At 38.1% G+C, this 18046-nt stretch overlaps 1 protein-coding gene across 11 annotated transcripts in view; it reads right to left on the reverse strand.

The window, feature by feature from the left end:
* CPEB3 (cytoplasmic polyadenylation element binding protein 3) overlaps positions 1-18046 on the reverse strand; it is a 166751-nt gene that overhangs the window by 63007 nt on the left and 85698 nt on the right. The window lies entirely within an intron of this gene.

Here is an 18046-nt window from a genome sequence, read left to right on the forward strand (position 1 = left end):
TGTTAACTTGGTAATAATCACATACTGCATAAACTAACTCCTTGAAAAGAAACACGAGCATACCGTAGCAGAAGGGGAAACCAGCACTTTTTCAAGCCATACGCACATCGTGTTGTAGGAAAATAGAAAAAGGTAAACACCACGAATGAGTGAGTGAGTCTGGAGGATGATGTAATTAGTAAAGCCAAAATAACAAAATGCAGAGCAGAGGATTCTGACAGTGTAGTAATAATAAATAAGGTAAGTCCTGGAACTGTGGCTAGGGAATAAGCATTGAGAGAGACAGATCTTAAAAAGGGAGCAGGGACTATTTTAATAGCCTGGAGAATGGAAATGAGAGCTGATTTATTAATAGTAGTTTAAAGAATCAAAGTTATTAATATAACCCAATCACTATCCAATATTAAACAGTTTTTAACAAGGTTTAGAATACAGAGATGTCAGCTTTAGTACCATGGCAAACACACCATTAAAAAAATCCTTTTAACCTTTTATAAAAGATAAAAGAAAAGAAAGAAAAAACAGTTAAAGCATTTTAAATGTGAAGTATTAAATAAGGCATTCTTTTTAACATCCTTTGTTCCCTTTTGCTTTAGCTGGAGAGAATTTTAGAGGGGGAAAACCCTTGTTTTACAGTCTTTTGTGGTATCAATGATGGTAATAACTGCTTTTGGGGGGGAAATGAAGAAGTTAGTTGACATGGGCTGGAGTGGTCATAATCTTAACACAGTATTTTCTATTTCAATTAATTTAGTCTTTTTGTTGTCTTCTTGCATCTTTTTAAAACAATTATATATAACAGGACATTGTGACAATTTATGAACTTTCACTCACTTTTTATGGTTGAGCTTACAATTAGGGTATATTTGTAGGCTTAGCTATCACAACATAATGCACAATAATGCGGATGCCAAAAGATAAATACAACCTGTTCTGAAAGCAAGGTGGTAGGGAAGCGCGGGGGAAGGGCAGGGAAAATGTGGTCATATGTCCCATATTTAAGTCTGAAACATGGTCGTGTTAGTTGGATGACATGTAACAAGAGATAGCAGAAGACATTTCACATTATATTAATTACCAGCCAACATGAAACTGCTTTGTGTTAACTCAGTAATTACTATAGTACTGTCCATAATGTCAGACTCAGAAGCCTTTAGTCTCAGATTTCAGGATATGGTCATTATCACTAACTGTGATGTCATATATAGATGATAAAATTAAGGTATTTGGATAATGTATTAACTGTGCTCAGTAACAAAACTGTTATATAGAATACTGTAAATGCTATATCCTTCACAGTATGAACATGTTTTAATGACTTTAATGGAGCTTCTTTTGAAGTAATTCAATAATTTTGCTAACCATGTTTATTTCTTATAAAAAGACAGTTAATTAAGAGCAGTTCCGTACATCTCACTTTGCATGGGTTATTATCTTTACTGTCACCATTACTGTCTCTCAGAAAGAATAAGGATGGGCATGAAGACCAATTATCCTCTTACATGGAGTAGAGAAGTTTGTGTTCATGAGAGGTGACAGTTTGGAAGCTATGGAGACAGAAATTCTCTATACAGAGCATCTCTACATTGTCCTGCCAACATGCCTCATCTAAGCCCGAAGAGGTCACTTCTATATTCAAGACTGTATTTCAATCTCCATTCCCAATCAATCCTTGATGTGTCCACTGGAACTGCCAATAACAGTGCTAACTAATGTTAATTGTGGTGACACTTTTTGGTATGCTAATATATGCACTAGGAAATGGACTGTGACCCACTCATTTCACAGAGGTCTCTGAACAGCTACTAGATGGCAACAGCTTTCTGCCAGCCAAGGATGCATTTTTACTAAATCTATATTCCTTTGCCAATATTGAGCTGTCCCACTCCACCCGCTGTAACAATAAGACAACCTATACCAAAGTTTAACAGTTTATTCCATGAAACAGTCTGTAAAAAATATCATAAAACAAATGGGATACACGGAGGAAGTGGGAATTATATGTACTATTTCCAAGTGAAAACACTGAATTTATAAAAAGTAAAATCTCACTCCACCCATGTATTTACATTCCAGTAGATTCAAAACAAAAGAATGGTATAAGAAAATACCACCCAAGGACAAATGAGTCATAGCATAGTAAAGCTGCAAAAAGGCAACTATGTTTATTCTATATAATTTTCTGTGGAACAGCAATTCACCAGACTATTTTCTGCTTTGCTTAAAAACTGGGAGCCTTGTCGTGACTTTTGAACCTTACCTACTTGTCTGTGGCACAATTTCAGTATGACCTGTAGCCCATAGGATTATTTTGCTAGCTATTATATCCTATTAATCCAGTTAGCGGTATTAATATGTTTCTTTTTCTGAAAGCAATCAATTTTATTCTTATATTTTATCAGTATTAAGTCGTTGGAATTTAGGATGTGTTAAGGCATGTGTTTCCTAATAAGTTTTGCTGAAATGGAAGAAGCCTACCGGCCTGTAAGATCTGGTAAAATCTGCTATCTAGTAAAAAGTAGAATTAGTTATAAATATGTCAGCATAAAAACTGGCCACCTTTGGCACAGAAAAGAATGGTCCCTGAACTTTGGGGAACCAAAGGGAGGAACTATCCACATCACACCACAGGTTTATCTGGCTTCTACAACCGGTTGGTAACCGCAGGGTACACCACAACTCGAGGTCATCAAGAGAACCTAGGCTGGCAGTTTTGGAGTGAGATAATCCTTATTAATATATTTAGAAAGTAAGTGTCATAATCCACTAACCTATAGGAGAAGGGTACCCATACATTTCTCAGGGTACGGAAACAAGATTTGGGTAAAGTAGGTTGGACCTGAATTACATAGGTCAGGATCCTATAAAATACCTTGTAAGAGTTAAGTTAGTGAGTTCTTTTCTTAAACCTTCTTGTAGCTGCTTTGGAGTTGGTTCTTTTCTTAAATCTTCTTCTTGTAGCTGCTTTGGAGTTAGTTCTTTTCTTCTTCTATCTATTCTATCTTCTATCATGCTATCAGCTCAGCTTGTGCAGTATAGTAAAACTACTCAACTTTCCTAACCATTGGGAAAGCCAGCACCATCATGTAATTAGGTATGCCAGGAGTGAGGATGGCCCTTCACCTCCTATTACTGGGTCTTCAAGGAAGGGTGTGAGTATGTTAGGTTAAGGTACTTATAATAGAAATGTTACCACCAGGAGTTTTGTAATTTTTACGATTTTGCAGTTATAAGTTTCATTGCACTTCTTATTTTTATGTTAATGTCAATAAAGATTTTATCAATTTGATATTGTCCTCAATGTACGCGTTCTTGACAAGCACCCTGAGAGTCCTCTCCCGATATAGAACGCTCTGAGTTCTTGAACTCTGTAGTCTGAATTGGACATGAACCTATAAATCTTTTGGTCCGGATGCGATCAGTGGCAAGCCATAAAATGTAATCCATCAAATTCAGGTCAACAATGCCAAAATATGTCTTTATTCACTCATTCCCTATACACAGGGACTGTTCCTCCCTAGCCCCACACCCTCATCAATGCCAATAAAACACCCTTTAAAGCATGAAAGGGAAGAACTTGAAGAACACAGGGTTTTTAAAACCTTATACTTTTGCAAGGTAAATTGAATCTTAATGTGCGACAAATTTCTAGGGCCAGTTTTGAAAGGTTGCTATTTGGTTAAGCAAATCTAGGATGAAGACAAGTGAATGTATTGACAATATTGCATTAAGGCTATCCATTTGTTTCCATGACGCAAAAAAGGAAGAAACCTGAAGCACTGATGGAAAAAAAAAAGCAGAATTTCAAGGACTTTGGAGGAGGTTTTCAAATGCATTAAACCCGGTTATGACCCTGATCACATGGGTCTATAGAGAAGCTAGTCTACTTTCACTATGTGCATGGTAGGAAATGGTACAGATGCCAGATTAATTTGTTGAGAAGTTATCTTTAAGCCAGATTTGAACAAAAAAGGTCACCAGTCTGTGAGAGATATGTAAAAGGATCTACAACCACAAATTGTATATGTCCTTCTGGAAGACTCCTAATAGAAACAAAAGGAACATGAAACACCTACTTAAAAATAGTATCCATCTGGACTTCTACCAACTTTCCCTGCTACTGGCAAGGAAAGGAATCTTCAGCTGAGATGTAGATGGGCACCCTGGTTCTCTGATCAGATGGCTTAAGCAGAATTATACTTTTCAAAAGCTATACAATTATATGACAGTTCTTTTAAATTCTGTACTTTATAGAATTGGTTGGTATGTCTTGCTGGGGGATTCAGCCAATTAGAATACTGTAAAACTAATAGTTAAATTCTATAAAACAAGCTGGACTGTGGAAACAGTCTTGACTATTAAGCACATTCCCGTTACTGTTAAGCATGGGGAACTTCCTCATTGCAGACCTAAACTTCCACATAGTTTTGTCCTAAGACTTTTTTTTTATCCAAAATGGAAAATTATTTATTCTCTGAGTTACTGCCATCTTTTCATCTCCTTGAAATTTGTCTGAGCTTTTCCTTTTATAGTATGTCTACAGTGCGATAAAAGACATGATCATACAAGTCTCAGAGCCAGGTCAGCTGACTCAGGCTTGTGGGGCTCAAGCTGCAGGGTTATAAAATTGCACTGTAGACATTTGGGCTCAGGCTGGACCCACTGTAAATTTTACAGTCCCGCATCCTCTGCCCTGAGAGCCTGAATCAGCTGACCTAGGCCAACTGCAGCTATGCTATGAGGCTTTTATTGCAGTGTAGACATACCCTTAAGATTAGGGCAGGGATCATGTCTACATCTTGTATAGCATATTTCAAAGGAATGAAATCCACACCACTGATGGGTGATGAAGCCAGAAGTTAATTTGTTCAGGTCATTCCAAATTCAAGCAAATATAAAACCACAACATCTAGTATTCATACTGCAACATGTTTTACAAAAGACCTATTTTAAAGCATTTTAAGAAAGTTAAAAATACTCTAGTTCTCTTAATTATTGGGATCAATTTTCAACCCCCTTGTTTCATGGGAAATACAACCTAGATGGAGCTACTATAAGATAGCTGCATAACTGGTAAGAAAACCATTCCCCAGAGAGTAATCATCAGTGATTCACAGTCAAGCTGGAAGAGCATATCAAGTGGGATCCTGCAGGAATCAGTTTCTGGGTCTGATTCTGTTCAATATCTTCATAAATGATTTAGATAATGGCATAGAGAGTACACTTATCAAGTGTGTGGATGATACCAAGCTAGAAGGGTTTACAAGTGCTTTAGAGGATAGGATTCAAATTCAAAATGATCTGGACAAATTGGAGAAGTGGTCTGAAATAAATAGGATGAAATTTAGTAAGGACAAATGCAAAGTACTCCACTTAGGAAGGAACAATCAGTTGCACACATAAAAGGGAAATGACTGACTAGGAAGGAGTACTGCAGAAAGGGATTTAGGGGTCATAGCAGATCACAAGCTAAATATGAGTCAACAGTCTAACACTGTTACAAAAAAAGCAAACAATTCTGGGATGTATTAGCAGGAGTGTTGTAAGTAAGATGCAAGTAGTAATTCTTCCGCTATACTCCATGCTGATTAGGCCTCAACTGAAGTATTGTGTCCAGTTCTAGGTGCCACATTTCAGGAAAGATGTGGGCAAACTGAAGAAAGTCCAGAGAAGAGCAATAAAAATGATTCAAGGTCTAGAACAGATGACCTATGAGGGAAGATTGAATAGTCTGGAGAAAAGAAGACGGGGAGAGGGGGACGAATGACACACAACAGTTTTCATGTACATAAAAGGTTGTTACAAGGAGGAGGGAGAAAAAATGTTTCCTTTAACCTGTGAAGACAGAACAAGAAGCAATGGGCTTAAATTGCAGCAAGGGTGGTTTAGGCTAGACATTAGGAAAAACATCCTGTCAGGGTAATTAAGCACTAGAATAAATTGCCTAGGGAGGTTGTGGAATCTCCATCATCGGAGATCTTTACGACCAGGTTAGACAAACACCTGTCAGAGATGGTTTAGATTATACCTAGTCCTAACCTTGAGTGCAAAGAAATGGACTAGAAGACCTCTTGAGGTCTCTTCCAGTCCTAAAATTCCATGATTCTATGCAAATCCACACTTCCTTAGCTTCATGAATCCAAGTGTATGCATTTCAAAGAAAAATATATTGAATTAAAAATTTTTTAAGAAGACCTAATAAAGTCTTGTAATGTTCAAAAAAGTCAGTTTTAAAGTCCAACATCGCTGGAGAGCTGAAGCACTAGAAGCAAATGTTTCTCACTAGAAAACTGGAATCTCCCTTCCTTAGTAATATAAACACTTGTTGAAAACAAGCAACCAAATCTGTGAGGTTTGTTTTATTAGTTTTTTATTTCATTTTATTTTTATGGCCATTCTCTGTTGCTGTTCAGAGATTTGGAGTGTTATACATGAAGTAGTCTCAGTAAAAATGGATTAGTGAGCAGAGTGCAGGTGAAAGTCAAATGCAATTCTTGCAGCTCTCTGTATTTGACATTGGTGTGACAGCTGCTGGAATACTGTATCCAGTTCTGGTGCCCACAATTCAAGAAGGATGTTGATAAATGTGAGAGAGGGTTAAGAGAAGAGTGACAAGAATGATTAAAGGATTAGAAAACATGCCTTACAGTGACAGACTCAAGGATCTTAATGTATTTAGTTAAACAAAGAGAAGGTTAAGGGGTGACTTGATTACAATCTATAAGTACCTATATATGGGGAATAAATATTTAATAATGGGCTCTTTAATCTAGCAGAGAAAGGCCTAACATGATCCAAAAGCTGGACATTGAAGCTAGACAAATTCAGAGTAGAAATAAGAAATTTTTAATAGTTAGATTAATGAACCATTGGAACAATTTACCAATGGTCATGGTGGATTCTTCACTGACCATTTTTAAATCCAGATTGTTTTTGCAAAAGATCAGCTCTAGGTTTATTTTGGGGACGTTCTACTCTCTGTTATACAGGAGGTCAGACTAAATGATCACAATGGTCCCTTCTGGCCTTGGAATCTATAAATATCTCTATCACATGTGGTTTGGATACTTTGCAGAACATACTTTGTTAATCTAATGTTAATTAAATTAAAAAGTTAGGAAATATTGTAAGAACCTTAGCTGTTTGTATCATTAAAATATACAGACTGTAGCCAAATTATGGTGTACGTTTAACAAGAAACACAGGTGTAAGTGCAACACAGCCAAGTTAATGTTGCTGTAGGAACTGTAACTTCAGCAATCTTCTTTGAGGACTTCAAATGGTACATGCCTGAAAAGCTGCATATGAGCACACTGCATCTCTATAGAGTGAAAACCTTCAAACTTGATCTTTGCGCTGCCCATGCACAATACACAATTCGTAAGAGTTCCTAACTTTGTTATTTTATCCACTTTAACTTGTTTGATAATATACTTCTCAATAAAAACTATTTAGATGCCTAATTTCTAGTTTTAAAAACTGTCATTCAAGTCATTCTTGAGCATGGGTATGCACAAGAGGGAGCAAGCACAGGCCTGAGTAATCGGTGGGGGCATAGAACTACTCCAAATGTATATGCCTGTGCATGCCTCTCCTCTTGAGTTGCCTGTGTGGAAAAATTATAGTAGCAATTCCAGTCCCATTTCCCCTGCTCAACCCTTCCCTCCCCCTTGGGAAAAAAAACTCAAAACAAGAGGCTGAAGACAGATCACTCAAACATTCAAAACATTAGAAGTCATCTTTGAATGGAAGCTAAGCATGGAAAGTTTAATCTAAGAAACAGTGAATTTTTTGGAAAGTTAGGACTATGAGAATAGGAGCTAAAGTTAAGACAGTTGTGTAAACTGAACTACATGGATTGCTGTAATATTATAAAGTATTTATATTTATATAACTATAGGTATATCTAATACACAGTCCTCTATTCCTTGTGCGAGATTTTTTTTTGGCTTGGTAGGCTCAACCAAAACCAAACAGATTTCAGGGTTCCCAAAGTAATTTTTTTATTTTTCTAGTAACTTCTAGTTTGAGCTCAAATGAAGTGTTTCATTTGACCCCAAACAAAAAGATGTTTAATTTCTAATATTTTTAACTTGTTTTAATACAAATGGAAGTATAATTTAATAGAAAAAGCAGTTTTGAATCAAAACAAAAATGTTGTTACAAAAATAGTCAAAGAGTTTGATTTTTTCAGAATTTTATTTTCTTCCCCCCCCAGACAAAACAATTTAGCAAGTTTACAAAATGTAAACTTTCAGTAATTATTTTGATCAACTCAAATATGCATTTTTGACCAAAAAAGTCGCTTCAGAAGAATGTTGCCCAGCTCTATTGCTAACCCCAAATGCTCATTTTAGTTAATATGAGTTTGTGTGCAAGAAATGTACGATCAAGTAGAGACGCTTAATATGATGTAGGAAAACATGGATCTACTGCTAACAGTTGTATAACTGACAGAATCAGATCAACATAATAAAATGAAAAACAAACAACATTAACATCAATTATTGTTTAAGTTTTAATGGCCATTTGAAATTTTTAGATGTACAAAAATCCAATTTACAGATACTATTTAAGAAGCATTCTGATATCTTTCCCCGTTAGACTGACAGATGTTTAGTTAATGCAAATGTCAGTGAAAATCAATCTCTTATCCAATTAAAATAGTATCAAATGGAATTTCTGCTTTCTTCCATCCCACACCTCCCATTGTTCACTAGAATGTGAACTGAATAGCTGCAAAGCATCCTGTTGTCAAGCAATATGCCTCAGCAATTTCACTGCAAATGAGTGCGATCATTATCCATTATAAATATGTTCCAAATGGCTTTGTGTGTCTGAAAATACCTGCTTTCTGATTAACACTTTTGGTTGCTTTTTTTTTTTAAATGAAGAAAAAATGTGTTTTCATTATAAAATGGCATATTTTGTTAATTAGCTAATATTTTCCTCTTACTAGTACTGGGGGAAAAGCCTGGTAAAGGGATGTGTGTGGAAGGATGAAAGAGGGGACAGAGCTAAGGTTGTGAAGGATGGCCTGTGCTGTACTGTGGTGTGTGCCGTGGATGCAGGAGTAGAGAATGGGTTCTGTTAGGTAAATTAACTTTTTGTTTCCTTGCTTTTGTGAGTTTGTCTCAGATATGCTGTACATGTAGCAACCCTAACTGCTTCCAAATTAAGTTTTTTCTATTTTATTATGTTGTTAAAGTAAAAACACTTGTACATATTGCTTTTGCATGCTACAATTCTGGAATTGTTATGTAGCTTTTTTTTAAAATGATGGGCAATATGACACAGTGGTTTAAGAAACCGTTGCGATTTCGTTCATTTTCCATCATCTGTGTTCTAGGGAATTACATGGCAAAGAAAACAGCTTCTATCCTCTACTTCTTTTTGTTAAGTGATCTTTGAAAGCTAAACTTATTCTCTTTCCCTCTCCAAAACCCTGGTGAGTGTTCCCTTTAGTTTTAATTCCTCCTCTGCACTCTTTCATTCAAGTAAAAGTGGGAAATATTGTGAACTAAAGGCATTAACTAGTTTAAGACTCCCTTATCTTCTCCTCCTAAATCACTCTGGGCTTCTGTTTATACCCACCCTTCCCCAAAATAGAAAGGAAACTCATAAATAAAAATAATAATAATTGTGTGATGCAGTTCATCCAAAAGGTGGGAGAAGACAAGTGTCTCTTAATAAAATGAGTAATTGAGTTTCCCTGCCCCTCTCTCCAGCACCTTCTCCAGTTCAAAAAGGAAACTCTTACCCCTTGCATAGCTGCTAACATTTTAAAAAAGTTTCCAGGGATAATTTTCCCAGTAAGCGGAAGAGTGCCTGGTCCGATAGTTAGGGCACTGGACTGGGCCTCAGGATATCGGAGTCCTATTCCAGCTCTGTGACTGACTTCCAGTCAGGTAGAATATTTCCAATAAAATTCCAGTAAAAGAACCAAAGTCAGAGTGTGGCTGAATTAAGTAATTGTCACCGATGCTTACCTTTTCCCATTTATAAATTTTAAATGAATGTTAACTTAATTTGCTCTGGTCACCACTTTGCAAGCAGTCTCTACTCAGCCACCAAGAGGCATCCTGCCAATCATAGAAGGCTGCAGCTTCTGCTGGAGGCTGCTACTTTGCTGGAGATTAAACATTTGTGATACCAGTAAAATGAGTTAATTGTCTGTTGTCATAAATCAAGCTACTTTAATAAAGCTTTATCAAAAAAAGCAAGTAGTTAAATCTTAAGCAGGGGGCATGGACATTTCCTTTATCAAAACAAGGGAAAGCCCTTAAGTTCTAAATGATGGGCAAAATACAAGATCCAAGATCCCTAAATTTTGAAGCAAGATCCATTGATTGTACAACACATTGGTGCAGTGACTGGAAATTCTCTAGTAAGTTAATTTAAATTCTAAAATAGAGATTTTAAATGTTATCTCAATATTACAGACACTCAACTTGAACTTTTTTAAAACTGAGTAATTACTTTAAATTACAGTATCTGATCACCCTTTAAATGTAAATTTCCAGATTACTTTTTTTTAAATGAAGATTAAGGTTTGGTTTTCTCTAGTGAACTTTATAAAGGTCATTTCAACAGAGAAATGGATTTATTGACTATGTACCTGATCTTGCAAACTGTCCTACACAGGCACATGGAACAGTTTCCAAGATAGGGACCTCTCTAGGGAAAACAGCAAAATTGATTACACACAGTCATGTGAAAAGCTTGAAATACAACAACTCAAACCAAAGGGAAAATTGTTTACTAACTTAAGTTGATTGCCTAAAGTGTTACTTCAGCTATAGTAGGGATACAATTCTCACACAGAAGGGCAATTTTCAAGTTAAAAAATTCCTATTAAAATAGATTTTATGCTTCCCCCCCATTCAGTTTTCAGTATGTACAATACTTTTGTATTAAAGCATAACTGCATCACAGAATTTGTCATGCAGGAAGCTGGAAGTTTTGGCAACTGTTTAGGGAACAGTTGGGCCTTTTAGCACCTGAGAATGCATTGGAAGAATTTTGGAATGTGAGATAAGCACATTAACTGGATGGGGATCAGGATCAAAGTATAGACTACATTCTGCCACTCTGACTCATCTTTAGTAATATTCTTATCAGGGCCGGCTTTAGGCCGATTCCCCCAATTCCCGGGGCCCTGCACCTTAGGCATCTTTCTAATTAAAAAACTTAAAATTGAACATTAAAAACAGTTTTTTCCAGATGAAGGGGAAGGGACACATCCCTGGCTCAGTGGCAAAGTGAGCCAGTTGTGACTGGTAACATGGACAATGGACTTTTCACTTGCATTGGAGGTTGCAGGAAGGGCATTTGTATTGTAAAAATCACAGAAGACTGCAAAATCAACATGGTGAGAGCTCTCGGGGGGACACGGCAAGCAAAGAGTCAAGCTGAACCCACAGGAGGGCTTCCTGACTCGTAAAAACAAAGAAAATACCTCTGGGGATATAAAAAAATACCAAGACTCCATCTTTATTCATCACCTTAGGAGACAAAGAAACCAAGCAATTTGGTTTCTGTGATGGATCCTGGCCTGGCTGGCCAATAAAAGCTGGAAAGGAGATGGTGGGCAAGAGGAACCATCTTGAACAAAGACTGTATCTTGCCAGATTAAGTTTTAGTCCTTTAGGTGCATGTTTTCACTTGGGTTTGCTTGTAATCATAATATCTTTATCCCTACTATTTGGTATCACTTAATGTATGTTCTTTTGCAAATAATCTTGTTTTGTTTTTACACTAAATCAACTCAGTGCTATGCTTGAACAGAAGCATATATTTACCTCAGTTAAATTAATAAGCTGTAATGTACTGACTCTTTAAAAGAGCAGCAAACTCAATATCTTTCTCCTCTGAATAAAAAGTGATATGGTCTGTGCACTGCCGAGAAACATCTCTGAGAAGCTCAGAGGCTTTAGTTTACTGACTGTTACTTGCTAGACAAAGTTTGGACTGGGAGAGCCTCAAGGCGTTTGCTTGTGAGGAAGACAGACTAGTGTGACTGGGAGCTAACACACCAGTCACTCTTTCTAAGTGAAAGGGATAACAGTGGATCACAGCTCTGGATATCCCCAGCAACATGTTACAGGAAGGCATTCCTAGGGACTGGAGACTCAGTCCTTCTCTTGAGCAGAGTTTCTTGCACTTCCTTTTGGTTGTGGTGACAAAGAGGACCACCATAGAAACCCTTATATCAGAAAAATAGGTTTGAGAATTTAAGTCCAGCTCTCACTGGTGATCTAGGGAGAAGTGCCTACTCAGATCATAAGCCATGGTGTTTTATATGCCTAGTAAGTAAGAGGCTGAGATGAGGATGCGATTGGCTATACACTAATTCCATAGTTTTATTACTTTGGCGGAAAGGGAGGGGGATCTCACCCACACACCCCACCCCTGATTGATTTATGAAGAACATACAGGCTATATTATCTGCCAGGACTGACTGATTTGCCCCCTGATTAATGGAAAGAAGTGGATACAGGTGTTCCTGAGTACACACTTGCATCCAGGAGGTTGATAAGAAGAAAAGAGACTTGTGCAGACCATTTGCCCTGAGCAGTGTGTGCATGGCTAGGTGCATTCACCATACCACAAGGGACACATCCAGTGTTATAGTGATGGTAGGAGGTTGGAGGAGAGAGACTCCTGCATAGCCTTTGGACAGCTCCTTTCACCAATTGAAGGAGTGCAGTACTCAGAGAGAGACAGATACCTGTTATGTTCAGGATATAGACTGTTCTGAGCCATTCGTGGAAGCATCCAAGATGTACCTGGCATGTTGTGTTACAAAAGTACAAGCTACTACATGTCCTAGAAGTCGATGGCAATTTCTCACAGACATGTGGGGGTTTATTTGAACCTGGTAGATGAGATTTGTTAGGGCTGTAAACCTGTGCACAGATAGGTAGGCCTGGCTATTATGGCATCCAGAGAAGCCCCTATGAACTCCATGTACTGGGGTCAGAATCAACTTTTCAATGTTGAGTTGAAGACCTAACCTGTGGAATTGGGACATGGCAGTGTATACTGTGGAAAGAACTTTGTCATACAATCCCCCCAACCCTTGAGCAGGCCAATCGTTCAGATAAGAGAAGATGATTATACCTAACTGCCATTGCCAAGTGGTTACGACTGCTATGACCTTTGAGACGTTATCCTGATTGAATGTAAAATAAAGAAGCTTCTTGTGAGGGGGTGCAACACAAAAATAAGTATCCTGAAGGTCAAGGGCTGTGAACCAATCTCTGGAATCTCACAATGGCATTATAGCTGCAAGAGTTACAATAAACATCACCAGCTAACCAGGGAAGTTTCAATCTTTTGCTTGAATGGGTGATCACAGAGACATATGATTCCCTGGGCGACTAACTTTTACTCCAAGATCATAAGGCATAGTTTTCAATATAATTACATTATTCTTTAAAAAATTATTCATACACACATCTCACAATGACTGAGTCCTGAGAAATTACAAGCTTTCAGTAGAGACCTCACATGCTACTCTTCATAGATAATACCATGAAAGTGGTGTGTTAGGTGCAGTGAGTTTGCAAGGTCTGAGCCAGTAGTTGCTTGTAAAGAACAATTAACCTTTTTTCAGTTTGCAACAATGGGCCCATGTGCCCCAACTTCCTCTAATGGAATTTGGAGCCAGTCTGCAATGCACTTCATCAGCTCCTGAAATTGCTTAAAAATCACCAGCCAAAGAAGGTGGTGGAGGTATTACAGCCTCATCTGCTGACAATAATGAAATATTCATCTGAGGTGTCACCTCCTGTCTGTTTTTTCCTCTTGCCCCTTGAAAGTCTCCTCTCTGAGAGGTTTGGGCTGTTGAGGATGAAGTAGTGGTTCAGGCAAGTGACTTGCTCTGTGATCCCCCCAGGTAGAAACTAGGGGCTTTTGAGAACTGTTGGCAATAAACAGCCCAAGATCCCAATAAGTTCACATGGTGGGTGTTTCCCAAACAGCAGAGGCACCGAGAATGATCATCACTAACTGGGATAGATTCCCAGCAGGAGAGATAGTGCTTTAAGTCTGGGAATTCCTGTATACCCCCAAAGGCAGCCCCTCAGCAACGGATGAAAGAGACTGATAGAAAATAACTCGATTAAAAATAGAATTCCAACTAAACTAAACTATCTCTACGAACTAAGCTAAAAGGGCTAAGCAACAGGCTAGACTACAGCAGGCACGATGAATGTTCTATCGCAGGCCAGTGTGGTTGAAAAGGAACTGTGGGTGGTTTGCCTGCACGACTCTGCATAGCATCAATATGGGGCATAACAATGTCTGGAGCCCAAGCGTGAGCTGAGCAAGTGTTGCTACCAAAACACTCCAATCAAAGACTCATGCAGACCTGAAGTGGAACACTATAGATATACTACTTGAAGAAGAATTAGTGTTTTTAAATACATTTTCAAATTAAAATAGTGATCTCAAATACCAACAATCCCCTTTGTGATATGCTCTTTTCAAAGACAAAATGGACACTGACATATTATATGCTGTTATCCTCAGCTCTAAATGAATAATTCATACTAAAGTTTATTATCACCTGGTAGAACTCATTCAAGCAGAAGTCCTGCTGTTGTTACGTCAGGTTCATGAATGACAATAGGTTTTCTGTTACTATAGACTATATTGGTCCGAATATTGGAAGCAGAGGGTCTTCTCACTGATCCAACCCGGTTCTAGTTGGTATTTGTTTCTAGTTTTAGAAGTCCTCTTTTGGACAGCTGCAATGTTTTCTGGACTTCTCTTCAGCTCTCCTCCTCATGTGTTTTTTTCCTCCTCCTCCTCATCATCATCTATTATTAATTGTTTGTACTACAGTAGCACCTAGTATCTAGCAGTCCCTTGTTTCTGTTTGATTCCAATACCACAGGAAGGTATCCCTTTAAGTACTCCATCAGGATGTGAATTGCAAAGGTACCTCCTTTTTTTTTTTTAACTATGAATTTTGAATATATGAACTGTGCAGTTACAAGCAGATACCTTCATTTTACAAGCATGCCAGTGGCCAAGAATCTTAAAGCCTTCCCTTTCCCACTGTACATTTTTTTGATTTTGAGGTAAAGTAAAATTCCAGTCCATAACTAATAGGCAACTGTATGGGAATTCTCCTCACACTGCTTCCAAACTACTGAGTCTGACCCTGCCCAGTCTGGAGCTTCACTCCCCACTCTTCAGATTCACATGTATCGTGCAACACAAAGCCTGGGGAGCCCTGAGCAGAAGTGCTGCAAAAGCAGATGGTACGCCTACGCTGCATACAGGATTGAAGAGATGAGAGGAATGCTAATTTACAGGGAGATGTAAGGCAGGGAGAGAGGACTGGGAAAACAAATGGGGGAAAAAAAGACAGGATTAAGAGATGGGATGGGGAAAACCAGAAAGATTAAGAAACCCCATTGTACTAGAAAAAGGGCCTCAATAGTCACTGACAGGAGACACTGCCCTCAGTAAGAGTCAAATCAAGCATCTGGAAATGTACAAGCAATAAGAAAGGCGTAAAACAATCTAAAACAGGAAAACTGGGGGGCAGGGGAGGAGAGAGACAGAAGGGGGAGATATACTTTCAATTATTTTTGGTTTTAGATGCCTCCAAGTTTATCCATTTTTTCCCCCCAATGGAAGGTGCTCCAGATCACTTCCTTCTCACCACTAGGTCTGGGATTGAGAACCTCATTAATCCTCTTCTCTTGTCATCTCTACTTCCTCTTTCCACTACTCCGCTACTCCTTCAAGTGTAAGTCACTTAGTGGCAGCACCATCCCATGACTTTGCTCCCTTGTCTACACTACTGCAGTAAGTCAACCTAAGTTACGCTACTCCAATGTGAATAAGGTAGCTGGAGTCGACATAGCTTAGGTCAACTTACTGCGGTGTCTACACTGTGCTGCATTGATGGAAGATGCTCTCCCATCGACTTACCTTAATCTTCTCATTCCAGTGGAGTACCAGAGTCGACTGGAGAGCACTTTGCAGTTGATGTAATGGGTCTTCACTAGACATACTAAATCGACCCCCGCTGCATCGATCGCAGCAGCATCCATCCCCAGTAAGTGTAGACATGGCCTGAGAGTGCAACCACCTTCCAGCACACAGGCACTCATCATCCCTGGCTTCTGTTCATTTCATAAAAGTGCATCAAGAGCCACTGCACTGCCAAATGTATGACATAACCATTAGAAGTGGTCTCCTTAAAGTGCCTTCCTTTTATAAATGATATTTCCACCTTGCCTCATATTATACTCTTTAAATGTAGTTAAAATGTGATCCTCTATCTTAACGGGTACTTTACTGACTTGAACTCTGCCATTTAGCTGCACTTGCATAAATGAACTACTTAATAGAGTCTATATTTTCATAAAATTTGTATTTTCATAAAACTCATCCCTGACTTCAGTGCAAGTTGTATCCACTTGTATCAGAGCTGAATTGGTTCCAAAGACTTTACTCAGAGATCCTTGTAATACAAACACACAACTGGTGTGTTAAGTATTGAGCATCCACCCTATACTTCCTGACTTTCATTAGTTAAATCAGAACCTTAATGTTAAAACTAACAGGTTTTCAAATCTTAGATGGCTTCTGGCATACAAAATTTCTGTTTCCATGCCCACACACTTTCATATAGGTTAATAATCTAACACAGCAGAGAAAAGGAATGAAAAACTGGCAAAAAATTTGTATTCTGTTTAAGTCTCAGGAATGAAAATTAAAGAGTATGAACCTCAAGATTTTAACAAAGCATGTGGGAAAGAACTATGGAAATGAAAATACACTATTAATATTGTCTAGTGGTCAAGGCTAATATTTCAATAGAAGAGGCTGCAAACAAAATATCTTAATTCTAGGAATATGAGAATATGAAGGACCAAATATTTACAAAGCAGCATATTTAAATCAGGTAATCTTTAAGTCCTTTCTGTGCATACAAACCTCTGAGAAAAATATCAGAAGAAACTGATGCCTCTGAAAATTTAGCCTTATGCATCACTAAAACAGTAGAGTATCCCATCATTAAGAGAAAGGTGCTTCTGTCACCGGCCAGCTGTTCACAAATGTACAGACTTTAAAAAATGATTGACAGAGATTTAGTAAGTTTTCAGTTCACATGGATTACTCCCTTACTATACAAGATTGTAATTTCTTCGAGACATGCTATACAAAACACACAGGGAGACAGAGCCAAAACGGGGCCCTAATCTTGATTGGGGTTTTTGGGCACTACCAGAATATAAATTAATATACAAGAATAAATATAAAATTAAATGGTTAAAAAGTTACATTAATGCAGAGTTATGGTTGCCTGGTGGTACATCATGCCCTTGCAGAATGCTGAGCTGAGCAAAACTCAAACTTCTGAAAACCAGGAAATACACGGTTAAGTTGACCATGCAACCTTAACTTTGCCCTTGTTCAGCAATGCTCTAGTACAACACGTTAATACACATACCTTTAGTCTGACAACCCCAGTGTTGCTGATGTGTACAAGCTCTTCACTTACTTTCACTGTCATTCACAAGATTCCATCTAACACTATTAAAGGGCAAAAAGTAAAAAGGCTGCCCACGCCTCCCTCCCCTTACCCTCTTCAAGGAATGCCTCAAAATGTACATAGACTCGCACTGGTCCTTGACACTGTCAGACTCAGGAGGTTCCAATCCTGTCATACACACACTTAACTGACTACCCAGAAAGAACACTATGCATACACAATTTAAGAGCCACTTCACAGCCTTTTACAACTCCCTTACACCTACACACAAGATACCATTTCAACCTACACTTTCACTTAACCATAATTAAAGCATTAGAATCCTTTCAATATTTCTCCTCACTGCTGACAATATCTTTTGTAATAAAAGTCCTATTGCCTGCTACCAACATTACCTACACAATTCTGCATAGAAATAATGCATACTGCATCCTGAAGGTACACATACACCTCTTCCCTTTCCCCACAAGAGAGGGTTGAAAGTATATTGAGACAAATGGCAATTTCCTGAAATATCCTTAAAAA

Source organism: Mauremys reevesii, linkage group 7 (assembly GCF_016161935.1).
Source record: "Mauremys reevesii isolate NIE-2019 linkage group 7, ASM1616193v1, whole genome shotgun sequence".
Lineage (NCBI taxonomy): Eukaryota > Metazoa > Chordata > Testudines > Geoemydidae > Mauremys > Mauremys reevesii.